The 12,668-nt window shown below is 54.9% G+C and overlaps 1 protein-coding gene across 1 annotated transcript in view; it reads right to left on the reverse strand.

Annotated features, from left to right (window-relative positions):
- The window catches only part of LOC123375765 (phosphatidylinositol 3-kinase regulatory subunit alpha-like), a 291,825-nt gene extending 280,016 nt beyond the window's left edge, over positions 1 to 11,809 (reverse strand). Inside the window, exons 1-2 of the mRNA XM_045027009.1 lie at positions 11,050 to 11,809; positions 9,888 to 10,054 (exon numbers count right to left, since the gene is read on the reverse strand). The gene's annotated coding sequence lies outside the window, so the exon portion shown is untranslated. The remainder of the gene's footprint in view (positions 1 to 9,887; positions 10,055 to 11,049) is intronic.
- Between the last annotated feature and the right edge of the window lie 859 nt (positions 11,810 to 12,668).

Here is a 12,668-nt window from a genome sequence, read left to right on the forward strand (position 1 = left end):
ACACCCAACACACATACAGGTGGGTTACACTTCCACCGATTGTAGGGCCTCTTTAAAGCAGTCTCACCCGTGCAAAGGGGTGGTCAGACTAACAAATCTGGCCTCTCAATGCCTTGGTTTAAGGCTCTCTCGGGAACCCAGGATGCAGCAGAAGCCCAGTGTTGCCAGCTTTTGTGGTTTTAGCAGGAATCTGGTGTTATTTGGTGTTTTTCCTAAAGCTCCAGATCCTGGAGTCCTGTGATTTCGTGGAGTTTTTAAAGTAGATTCTAGCCCTCATGGTTGCCAAAAAAAACCCCCATAAAAATGTGACCTAACAGCTCTGAAACCAGAAGGGGGTGAGGGGATGGGGAAGAACCTAACACTGATTATGTTTTAAAATCTCTTGATTTTTCAGCCAGTCTCCTGATAGTGGGAGGCCTGACTCAGGGTGTGTGAATGTTTGGGGTGGGCAGCACTGGACGCCCTATATACCCCAGTCGCACCCAGCCAATAATGCAGGACAGTCGATACACGCAGGCTTTTATAAAGCATGTTTCAACCAGGAGATGGACTGAGTTCCCTTGTGTGTGTTTGGCTGGCAGACAGCAGCATCTGCTAGCACTGAGGACGCATTCGCATTTGCTTCTCTGTGCCGTGCCAGACATGGTTTGCATCAAACACTCCCGCTCAGAACTGAAAGCACATGGGGCATCGCCTGCAGAGGGCTTTCGGGTCTCTCCTTCTCCCTCCTAACGCTGAGAGGCGACACAGCGTTCGTTGTGCTGCCGTCACATCCACACACAAGGATGCACATCCCTTGCAGCTACTGCCTCAACGCGGGAGGCAAAACAGACTGAGCCCAAGCTAATGAATTCACCGAGCACGCAGGCTCTGAAATGAGGCAATTCGGATTATTCACACGCTCTGTTTAGTATATAATCAACAGCCCTGCTCAGTTCCCCTGATGGAAGCATTTGCTGATCAGAAAGCAGCTCATTAGCAAAGCAGTGGGAATAACTAGGCCAGACGCTGTCACCACTCCGGCCTTGTCTGCAACTGGCAAATCCTGCAAGAGTTTTCAGGGCAGAGTTGTGCTCTGCCCTGAAAGGTTCAGGTGTTTCACAGTGTCTGGCCCTCACTCTCCATCTGGGAAGCTCAGCCATTAAAGGCAGAGTCCCCAGTATCGCACACACAGCAGCTGCTGGGACAAAGGCAGAGAATGGAGGCTTTCCGTGCACAATCAGCTGGGCATGGCAAGGCCTTCCTGCTCTCCAGCTAATCCCAGTTTCTGGAATGGGCCGTAAGGGCCGTGGGCAGCCTGACTCCAGTTAGAGCAGCCCACAAGGCTGCACTAAGTGATGCAACCAACCTGGCTCTGGCAAAACCCAGAACCCCCTTGGGCCCTGCCCTGGGCCGAGCTCTGAAGGTTGGAAGAGACACACTCGACAGCATTCAGTCGCATTGCTTCTTTCTTTCCAGGGACTGGCAGCCACAGCATGATGCTTATGCCGCCGTAGCTGGAGGACTGCTGGGACGGTTAAAAGGGGCTGGCAAAAGATAACCTCAGGTATGTGAATAATTCAGATGTTTTCCATTCTTCTTCAGCTGGTAACCATGCTACACACCTTTATGCGCCATGGAGAAAGGGTCCGTTCCCAGGCAGCTTATCAGCCCACTAGAAAGCCCAGAAAAATAAATAGCAGATGTCAATAATGGACCCTCACTTCTCCTAACTCTCGCTGGTCCAAATCCAAAATAAGTCTTATCCCTCGAGCTTGACATGACCTCAGAGAAGGGTACACACATGACTGGAAACGTCTAGTAGTAGGAAAACCCATCTCTCTACTACTGGAGAAAGATCAGCTGTTTTCTCACCAGGACACATGCAGGAGCCCCGCCTCCTCTGAGGCTCTACCCCCTGAGGCCCCGCCCCCTGCTCAGGCCGGAAGCTGGGCAGTGGTAAGAAAAGCCCAGGGAGCCTGGGGGGAGCCCCGGACCCTCCACCTGCAGAGGATCCGGGGCTCCCCACAGTGGCCTGGGCTCCTTGGGCAGCTCTTACCAAAGCCCGGCTCTGGCTCCGGCCGGGCCAGGAGTGGAGTCTTGGGGGGGAAGAGGATGAGAAGAGGTGGGTCTCATGGGGGGGGTGACTAAGGCCCCCCCCCCATCCAGGAAGAGGCTGGCACCACTCCTGAGCCTCACGCAGGTGCGGCGCAGGGCCGCAGGGAATCCAGGACCAACGCTGTCCTGGAGTTAGTCAGCCCGGGACCGGGACTTGAACTCTGCATTTCGGGACTCTCCCGCCCAATTCGGGATGAGTGCTCACCTTATATACAGCCCCTGTCTTGGGCTTACAATTAAATAACTGGAACATAAAATAAGTTGACGCAGTCAGAATAAATGGAGAAGGCTCCCACACTTGGGGTTCAACCCGGTCTTGGATACACAGCCCAGCCTTCCCACAGACACCTGTCCCCATCGGTGCCCCAAGCGGCACCAGTATAGCCCAGCCCCTGAGCACCTTAACCCCCCTGTTCACCAAGACAAGATCCTCTGCACCATGTCACACTCTATTTCTAATGGGCCAAAAAGATACCTGGATCTCGGAAACATGCCCCAACTTTGGCTCAGGATTGACTCAGGCCCCAGTTCGAGTTTAGACACTGTTGTTGCTAGCCAGGTTGCTGGGATCACCGAGGCCAAGGACAAGCCGGCTTGTCTATAGTAAGGCTCCCACCAGTGAAGCTGTAATGATATTTACTTGCAGTATAACATTCAGCCCTGTCTTGACTTCCAGACGGAAATAGATACTGGTAAACAAGGGAGACAGAGCTGGAGCTCAAGCTGTGTAGAAGCCTATTTGTGTCTGTAGTTGTCACTGTTTTCTCTAATAAATGCCTCCTGCTTAAGACGACTGTGATTCCATAGAGCAGGAGGGAATTTTGGGGGCGGGGAAGTCTGTTGTAGACACCCCTGTATGTACAGATATAGCACGTTCTAGCTAGCATGGGACTTCCAATCATGCTGCTAAGACAAGCCATGCTAGAACTGGCTTAGCAACAGCTGAGTCCGCTGGCTTAAGTTCGAGTGAGGAGAGGGAGCTTGTGAAGAAATGACCCCTACAGCACCTCCTGCTTCTTCCTTTCCCATTTTCCAGACTGCCATGGAAGATGCTGGTATTAGGTTATCATCATTACCTGGAAGCCTCATAATTCTCAACTGCCAGGACCCCCTTGAATGAGGAGATTTCACTGCCAGCCCCAGCAGGGACTCTAATTTATGTCTCTCCCCCATGTGCTGATTTAAATTCATCCCCGTACAGCCCAGGTGGATTCTGTTAAGCCCGGGTCTATAGCTACTGTGTAAACAGAAAGATCTCAGAGAAGAAATTGCCATTTAACAATGGCTCAGCAGCTGGAGTGTTGCTTATTACTCTCAGCAGCATGGTCTTGCTGTTATCTTGAGCTCTGTTTGCCCATTGTCACTCACGGGCAAATTAATCCAAATGAACTTTTAAAGCGGATTAGTTCAACTGCATTCAACCCCTGTGCGGATGCCAGAATTCAAGTGACCTTAATTTGATGTAGCTGAATTCACTGCCAAAGTGAATTCCACTTTAAATTCACACCTTTCGTTAATTCGGATTGATTTTCCTGATTGTTGCCCTGTAGAGAAGCCTGTAATGTAGACTAAACTCTTGGGGGCAGGGCCTGGCTTTGTAATGTGTTTGCACAGCAGCCAGCACAGTATAGTCTTCTATAGCCTTTTCATCAGTAGATCTCAAAGCACTTGTCTGAGGATGTCAGTATCATTATCTCCATTTTACAGATGGGTAAACTGAGGCCTAGAGTGGTGAAGTGACTTGCCCAAGGCAGGCCAGTGGCAGAGCCAGGATGTGAATTCAGATTGTCCCAATCCAGTGCTCTAACCACTAAGCCACAGTGTCAGACATTATTAGGTGCTACCATAATAATTATAATAACCGGATGTAGCAACTTGGTACAAGCTATGCGAGCTTGATGGCCCCTTTGCACTACAGGACACTAAGGAATCCCTTGTTCAGGAGCAAGATTCTTGTGACTATCACTCGATTGTGGGTGAAGTTTCCTCCCCTACACAGAGAGCCATAACTGACTCTCAGTGGGAATGGCCTGGAGATCGTATGGAAGCAACAAAGCTAAGGTTTCTCTGGGAGAGAGCACAGTGTGGGCATCCCCTCTGTGGACCAGGAGACACAAGATGGCAGGAGACCACCTCCATTTAAAGGCCCAGCGCATCAAGAATCCCACTGTTAGCCAGCACACGTATGTTAGGCATAGTATTAATACAAGTGTTGGGAAGTTACGTTCGCTGAATGAATTATTCTCGTCCCACAATTCTGTCCACTCACATCAAGTATCTGATAACCCCTGGCGTTAGCTGAAATAAGTTTGGCTTAAGCAAATAGGAAAACTGTCAGGATCAGGACATATAAGTGTTTTACCATGGCGACAGCTGGGAGTTATTCTCACAGGCTAATACTGGAATGTCCCAAAGAAAAAGGCCAAGATATATTAACGTTCTCCCCTGTTACAGACCTCGGAGGTGCCTTCATGCCCTTTGTCACCTGGAACGGCTGTGCTCAGAACAAAGAGAGAAACGGCTCCATCGTTTATCAGAAAAACAAGGTTGAAAGTGGATTGGTTAAATCTCGTTTCCGATGATGTACACATGGTACCTTTCACTTGCAAACAAGTCGGGTCTCAAAAGACAGCGGTAGGGGTGTACCTTTGGGAGCACACCTTGTGCGAAAGGTGAACGTAACAGCGCTCGCACGAGATGGCTTCCTGGACATTGGTACATTGAACCTGTATTGTGAATGGCTCAGAGTAATAAACCTGGTCTCTTGTCTAGATTTCAAAACAAACTGAAGTGCGGTCAAGCAATGGGTGATACAACAGATCATCCCCCAAAGCAGAACAAGCGACGTAAGCCCAACCTGCCAGCAGGGAGGGGAACCCCGTCTGTGCCCAGGCTGGACTGGCAGCTCCCTGGCAGGAGCAGCTTCCGCCACAGGTCTCGACTACATCAATCCATCCAGCCCCTGTAAATACAACGTGTTACCTAACATCTTCCCGGCCTCTGATTACTAGCAGACGGTTTCAGCTCATTAGTGGTTGCCGCCTGCAAATCTAATTAGCACCTGGGGCGGAGATCGACAGACCCAGGTGGCAGGATTTTTTCCCCCAGAGAATTCAGAGGCACTCTGGTTGCTTCGGCCCGCACGGCCACTGGCCCAGCTTCCCCCATAAGGAAAATGCTCCTTTAGCTGCATGCACTAATTTATCTTTCCAGGAGGTAGGCCGAAGAGTAAGCACTTCAGAAATACATCTGCTTGCGGCTGGCTTAGCTAACCCTGCAGGGAGGTATCCCAGCTGTGTGGGGCTGCCTGTCAGAAAGGCCGGGGTGGAGCCAGTCCGTGCTGGACTTTAACGAGTCTGCCTCCTTTGCAAAGCTGCCTGCTCAGGTGTATCTTTAACCCCCCTCACAGAAGAAACACGACAGGAAACTCCCCATTCTCCACTGCCCAGCCGGACTCATCTGGCTCTTTGAAGTTTTCCCCGGCTCGTGCATCATCCTCACTGTCAGAGCAACCCAACTGCCAGGAGACTGGCGATTCCCAGTCCTTGGGTCCCAAGAGACCTAGGGCTAGTGTACCCCATAGCCAAGCAGGTCATCTAGTGATGATGAATAGTGACCTAAACATAGGACCTGCCCTTAACCCCCCTAAAGTCCTCGTGCCCCAAACTTGTCGTCAGCTCAGCCCCCTCCAGCATCCTAAGGGTTTTCTATTTCCCCCAGCCCTACTGCGCCTCCTTGTCTCTCCCACCATTTGCAGCAGCGAGTGAATTACGGTCACTAAGCGGATCCAAGCACGTGCCTCCCCTTCTCAGAGAACGATCGGGACATTTTGGCTGCGTCTCATATGCGAATATATACGGTATTTTAACCCTGACACACGGTGTCCTCTCCAGAAGTCTTGGCCGGGCGAAGTGTCTTGTCTTCTCCTCTCCCTCCCGGCCAAGGAATCCAGCTCCTTGGAGCGAGAGCCAGTGGCTGGAGTCGGGGGGAGGGGGGACAGCTAACTCCTTTCCCGATGGCTCAGTCTGGCAGCACCAGGCCATGCTGGAATTCCGGGGTCCGATACAGATCTGGGTGACCAGCTGCCTTTAAAAAGCTGCGCCCACAAATCTAGGAGCATGCCTGGTTCACCAGCCAGGCATCCCATGCCCAGGAGTGACACGGGCTGAGCGTGGGTCGGCTTGGCCCAACGCAGCATGTGCCAGGTGTGTTTGGGGAGGGGACAACCCCCTCCTGCGTCCTGCCCACCCCCCAGGATCGCTGGGTGCCCGGTTTAGCAGTTAGATCCGGGGCTAGAGTCCTCGCTGCGAGGAAACACGTCAAAGGGAGGGGCAGGAGAAGGGAGTCCTGGCTGCTGGAAACGTCTTCCCCGTCCCAGGCTTGGTCTGTGAGTGATACACCTCGGATGAGGGTCAGCCAGGACAGAACCTGGGACCGCCGGCGCTAGAAGCCTAAAGCCAAGGCCTGTGGGTGAGATTGTGTCCAACGCCCACTGGGGGTCAGGTGCCGACATTCCTTTTGACGCCCAACTAAATCCACTGGCCTAGCAGCAGAAATCGATGCCAACTTCGCCCAGGGACCAGCTGCTGGAGGCCTGAATTGGTGGCACATTCCCGGCCTGCCAGGACCATGGGGCACAGCGAGCGGCCCCAGAACCTCTCTCGGGAAAGGGATACCCCCGCCGTAGGGCCAGAGCAAGGCAGGCAGAGCCTGGAGCAGCGGGGCTGGAGGAGGCGGCGAGTGGCAGGGTGAGGGCACAGTCCTCGTGTGTCCCCCGCCCCGAGCCTGCAGTGCATAGAGCCAGGGAGCTGTGGGCTGGGAGCCTCTGATCTGTGAATTAATGCCATACGGAGACGGCAGCGGCCTTCTGCTCCTGTCGGTGCCCAGCCGGGGAAGCTGGATCCCCCCAGAGAAGAGATGTGACCTGGCACCAGGGGTACTGGTGTGACCCAGCAAGAGCAGGGACTCGTCTGGGAGCAGCGTCTCCTCCCTAGTCCCATTGCTAGGAGCGGAGCAAGGGTCAGCCTAGCTAGGGTTGCCGACTTTTTAATTGTACAAAACCAAACACCCTTGCCCCTCTCGCCCTGGGTGATGGATAAAGAGACATCTTATTCGCTCCCCCGTTCATGACACCCCTTCACCAGCCACCCTGCTGGCTGCTCGTCACGCCTCTCTGCCGCCGCCCTGCTGGCCGCTCGTCACGCCTCTGCACCTCCACCCTGCTGGCCGCTCGTCACGCCTCTGCACCTCCACCCTGCTGGCTGCTCGTCACGCCTCTCTGCCGCCGCCCTGCTGGCCGCTCATCACGCCTCTGCACCTCCACCCTGCTGGCTGCTCGTCACGCCTCTCCGCCGCCGCCCTGCTGGCCGCTCATCGCAGCCTCTCCGCCGCCGCCCTGCTGGCCGCTCGTCGCAGCCTCTCCGCCGCCGCCCTGCTGGCCGCTCGTCGCAGCCTCTCCGCCGCCGCCCTGCTGGCTGCTCGTCACGCCTCTCCGCCGCTGCCGCCCTGCTGGCTGCTCATCACGCCCCTCCGCCGCCCTGCTGGCCGCTCATCGCAGCCTCTCCGCCGCCACCCTGCTGGCTGTCAGTCACTTTTTGCCTCTCTGCTGTGACCTCTACACATCCCTCTCCCAGTGATTTTCAGGTCTTTTGCAGGCTAGGCAGAAACCCTGCCCCAACTCACGTGATTTCAGCTCTCACTGATTTTAAGCTCCTAGCAGGCAGGTAGGGTAAAAACACAGTCCTAACACAACTGGTTTCAACTCTGATTGAGCAATTAAAATAACAAAAGAGGCTCCTTATAAAGCCTATTTAACTCTGCTCTGAACACTGGGGAAGAACAGGTTAAACCAGTCTAGAGAGGACTCCAGAAGAGAGTGTGTAGCCATCTAACCAAGACACTGAAACGGCCACGCCACGCCCTGCCCGGCCTTACTTTCCCAGGTATCTGACATTCGAACCTCTACTTATCAATGTTCTTTCAATCAAGGGTGCCCCTAGGGTGACCAGACAGCAAATGTAAAAAATCGGGACAGGGGGTGGGGGGGTAATAGGAGCCTGTATAAGAAAAAGACCCAAAAATCGGGACTGTCCCTATAAAATCGGGACATCTGGTCACCCTAGGCGCCCCCCATCATTTGGGACAGGGTAAACACAGTCCTGCTTTCCTGTATTCCTACAATAATTGCAACATTGGTAACCATATTTCACTGCCCCTGCATTCAGTACTAAGGTGGTTTGTACCCAACACCAGCCAGAGTTGATCCTTTGACACAACTGTAAATGATGAATATGTAAACAGACTAGGAACAACTGTATTCACATAAACACACCCATAGTCTCTTCCTCTCCCAGCTTGCTGTCAAGGAAGCATTCATTCAGACCCTGCTAACATCCTTACTCACTCATTTTCAACTGAGCTGGGGCAGAGGATTGGTGTGCAGGACGGGGTGAGGGCATCAGCTGGGGGTGCGGGCTCTGGGGTGGGGCCAGAGATGAGGGGTTTGGGATGCAGGAAGGGGTTCTGGACTGAGGCAGGCTGTTGGAGTGCGGGAGGAGTTTTAGGGTGTAGGCTCCGGGTGGCAGTCACCTCAGGCAAGTCCCTGGAAGCTGCAACGTGTCCCTCGGCTCCAAGGCGGAGGTACGGCCAGGCGGCTCTGCGCGCTGCCTCCACCAGCTGGCACCGCCCCCGCATCTCCCATTGGCTGAGGGCAGGGCCGGCTCCAGGCACCAGCACAGGAAGCAGGTGCTTGGGGTGGCCAATGGAAAGGGGCAGCACGTCTGGGTCTTCGGTGGCAAGTCAGCGGTGGGTCCCTCAGTCCCTCTCGGAGGGAAGGACCAGCCGCCGAATTGCCGCCAAAGAATGAAGTGGCAGGGTAGAGCAGCCGCCGAAGTGCCGCCGATTGCGGCTTTTTTTTCTCTCTCTTTGTCACTTGGTGCTGACTGGAGCCGCGAGGGTCCCTTTTCGACCGGGCATGCCAATCAAAAACCAGACACCTGGCAACCCTATCTAGGGCTTATGGGGTGGGCAGGACTCCCCAGCTTGCTGGGGGTGGAGGGAGGTGATGCTCTTGGGCCAGAGCACCAGTCCTTGTGCACCACAGGTAGCTGTGGGCGCCCATCAGAGCATCAGTGTCCTGGCTGCAACCAGCAGGGCATCCTGGGAGCTCGCGGGGTCAGTGAGTCTCTGGGAGAAGGAGAACTGGGTCTGAATCTACTGGTTGTTCACGTACCAGAGCTGAGACTGCATTGCTCAGCAGGGAGACCCTGGCCCATGGGGTTATTTCCTGCCTTTGGGGCAGCAGCCGAGGGTTTTTTCACACGTCTCCTCTGTATCAGCCACAAGGGGGAGCTGCTGGTGTTGTTTATATGGCTGTTAATGAACCCGCTGGGGTGAGTGCGCACTGAACCGTGGCCCCGCTCCCTGCATCACACACACACCCCGAGTTCCCCCCCCACCTCTTCCCCCAAAACCCTGCCCCCACTCGCTCCTCTCTGCCCCCCCCATCACATCTGGTAAAAAGTGTGGGGGGAGGGGCATGGTCCCCTGAGCCCCCGTTCCGGTGCCCCTGCCACCGGCGGCCCAGGAAAGAGCACCGAAGGCCCTGCAAACGGGAGGCTGTTATAACAGGATTCATTGTGAGATTGCCAAACCGGATCTACAGCCAGCCCATTCCCACTCGCAGCTGTGCAGCCAGAGCCAACGATGCGGAACCCCCCCCAAGCCTAACTGACACATGGCTCAAGCGAAAGCCCCAAAGATGCCTTTCTTTAACTGGTGGATTGTCCTACCTGGAGGGGCTCGGCTCGTCTTGGCCTATCTGAGCGCCGGCGGGTTCGTTCCTGACCGACACAGCTTCCCTCGGCAGATCCGTGTGCGGCCAGCCCGTGTGGAGTCGGCTTGGTGCCAAAGCTCCGGAAACCACATCAGAAGCTCTGCCGGCCACATTAAAGGGAGGCTGAAAAGACACATGGCAGGAGCATGAAACGCAGCCACGGGGACATTTTTACTCTGATGGGGGGTTTCTCCCTCCTCCCTCCATCTTGAATAAATGTTCCCTTCCTGTCCCGGGCCTGGTCTTCCTTGGTCACCCCTGGGATGGTGTGATCCCAGGACGTCGGCAGGGCATGGACACGTCAGCTGGCTACTGAATAAAAAGCACAGTAGGAGCCTGGCCCGTGGGACTGGGAGCCCCTGCCGGCTGTTGGATGAAATCAGACCCGCTGGCAAGTTTATGGTTATGCTGCCCCTGGTGGGAGCTTTCTTGCAAGGCTAAAAGCCTTAAAACTAGCAAGACACTTCCACGTCTCACCCATGAATGACTTATTGGGAGATCTTGGGGGCAGGGACTCTCTTTTTGTTTGTACAGCACCTAGCACCACAGGCTCTTGGTCCAAGACTCGGGCTCATGGCCAAAATCGCAACGCACTGTCACTATAGCAGCAGCACCTGAAGGCCTGGCCATGCTCAGTGCGGTGATTTGGGGCATTTGAGTGCACAGTTCCCCTAGAAATGAACAGGGCAGTGCCCCAGTTGTCCTGACGACTCCGAGATGGTACAGTCTCACCCGCCCCTGGATGGATCGTTTGGCATTTCCCCATTAGATTCAGTCCAATTATTATTTTTAATTCAATGAGTCTCCCTGCCCCAAGTCTATTCTCCCACTATCCCCTGTGAGGCTGCCACACACCCACCGCTACCACCATCTGCAAACACGATCAGTGCCTGCTCCACCAGGCCGCCGCCTCCTGCTCTTTCCTCTAGAGAGCCCTCAGGATCGGCCTCTGATTGCAACGCCAGCCGTGAATGCACAGGCACCGTAAATCACCTTTTAAGACCCATCCATTTGTCTAGTTCAAACAGGAATTCGTTCAAGGAAGTCCCACGGGCCCGTTATACAGTAGGACAGGCTGCACAGTGGTCCCTCTCTAGGCCTTATAAGCTAGGACTCACCTGTTTCTCCTGGCTCGAGTCTGTCAGTGCAGCAGCTCTGGATTTATCTCCCAAGCAGTAACGCGCTGGCAACCCCCGGCAGATGTTGAAGGGTCTGTGCTGCTCACACACCAGGGGGACAGTGACATGCCCCACAGGGTTAAGTTCAAAGAGCAAGAAGAGGTTAGACACTCGAGATAAATCCAGGGGTCCTGTTCTCCCCCTGGCAGGAGCTGAGCGATACCCTTGGACACCAGTAGGGGGTGCTGATGTCATGCTGTGGAAGAACTGGGTCCAGCTGTGAGCAGGGGGTGGGGGAAACAAGCCAGGACAGGATGCTCTCTTGTGCTGTAGTTCCCAGGGCTCGTGCAGCGAGCGGCTGGCTCTGTGCGCTGGGCATTCCAGGCCAACATGGGCGTAGCCGGCTGTTAAGGGAGGCTACAGGCCCAGTGGAGCAAGGGCCGGTCCCCGGAGACCGGATCTGGGGCGAGCGCTGCGCAGACACCCCAAGGACATGGTCTGTAAATGGGTGCAAACATCCCCACAAGGAAAGGATCCCACCGAGACCCACCTGCCCAGGGTTCAGAGCTGGATCCAAAGCAGCCAGGGGGCGGTTACGCCAACGCTCCGCTGGCAGGCCGGGCAGCTCCAACCAGCCATCCCGGATGAGCCCTTATGAATGGCCAGGGCCGGCTCCAGCGTTTTTGCCGCCCCAAGCGGCGAAGCAGAAAAAAGAAAAGAAAAGATAAAGCCGTGATCGGCGGCACTTCGGCGGCAGCTCTACCCGCTTCATTCTTCGGCGGCAGGTCCTTCCCTCCTGGAGGAAGCGAGGGACCCGCCGCTGAAGACCCAGACGTGCCGCCCCTTTCCATTGGCTGCCCCAAGCACCTGCCCTGTGAATGGCTCACTGAGAACGATGAATGGGGAGTTGATTCCTAGGCCTGAAAGTCTCAAGGCAAACCCGAGCCATGGGGTCTGGTCCTGTTCAATGGTAGTTCTCCTTGGTGGGTTTCCTCTGGTCAGGAGAGGGCAGCCCCACCCCCTCGCCCTGCTCCCACATGGGGCTCCCATGCAGTGATACCTGCTCTGCTTCCACCTGCCTCATGGGTCAGGGTGCTCTGAGGTCAGCTCAGCCCCACCCTGTAGGTCACTGTGACATCACAATTAGTCAGGCCCGCCTGCAAAGGCGGCTTGGTACCAGTATCACTGCCCCACAGATTTGTTGCTTGAAACCACAAGATCAAAGCAGGCCTCTGGGAAGGAGTCCCTCCTCCTCCTGCTAGTGTTCCAGAACACAACCCTTCCACCCCTCTTGCGCTTGTGCCTGAAGGTTGGTACCCCTGCCTGTACAGTCAGGGTGACCTCTCTCTCTCCCGGCCATGCCTGGCACAATTCCCGTGCCCTGGCAGGGGTATACGAATAATTGATTATTATTTATAGCATCAAAACAAATTCCAGCTAAAGCAACAAAACCCAGCAGGTGGAATGATGGGTAAGCAACATTATAATTTATGTAAATGAAGCTGGCCTGGGCTGGCTTTTCACCTTCTCCCGTATAGAGGGAGCAGAGTTCCACCTCTCTAAATTCTCCACCCCAGGGCTTACAGACAGACAGACAGACTGTTTGAACGTATTGGTTT

This window comes from Mauremys mutica, chromosome 8 (assembly GCF_020497125.1).
Source record: "Mauremys mutica isolate MM-2020 ecotype Southern chromosome 8, ASM2049712v1, whole genome shotgun sequence".
Taxonomy (NCBI): Eukaryota; Metazoa; Chordata; order Testudines; family Geoemydidae; genus Mauremys; species Mauremys mutica.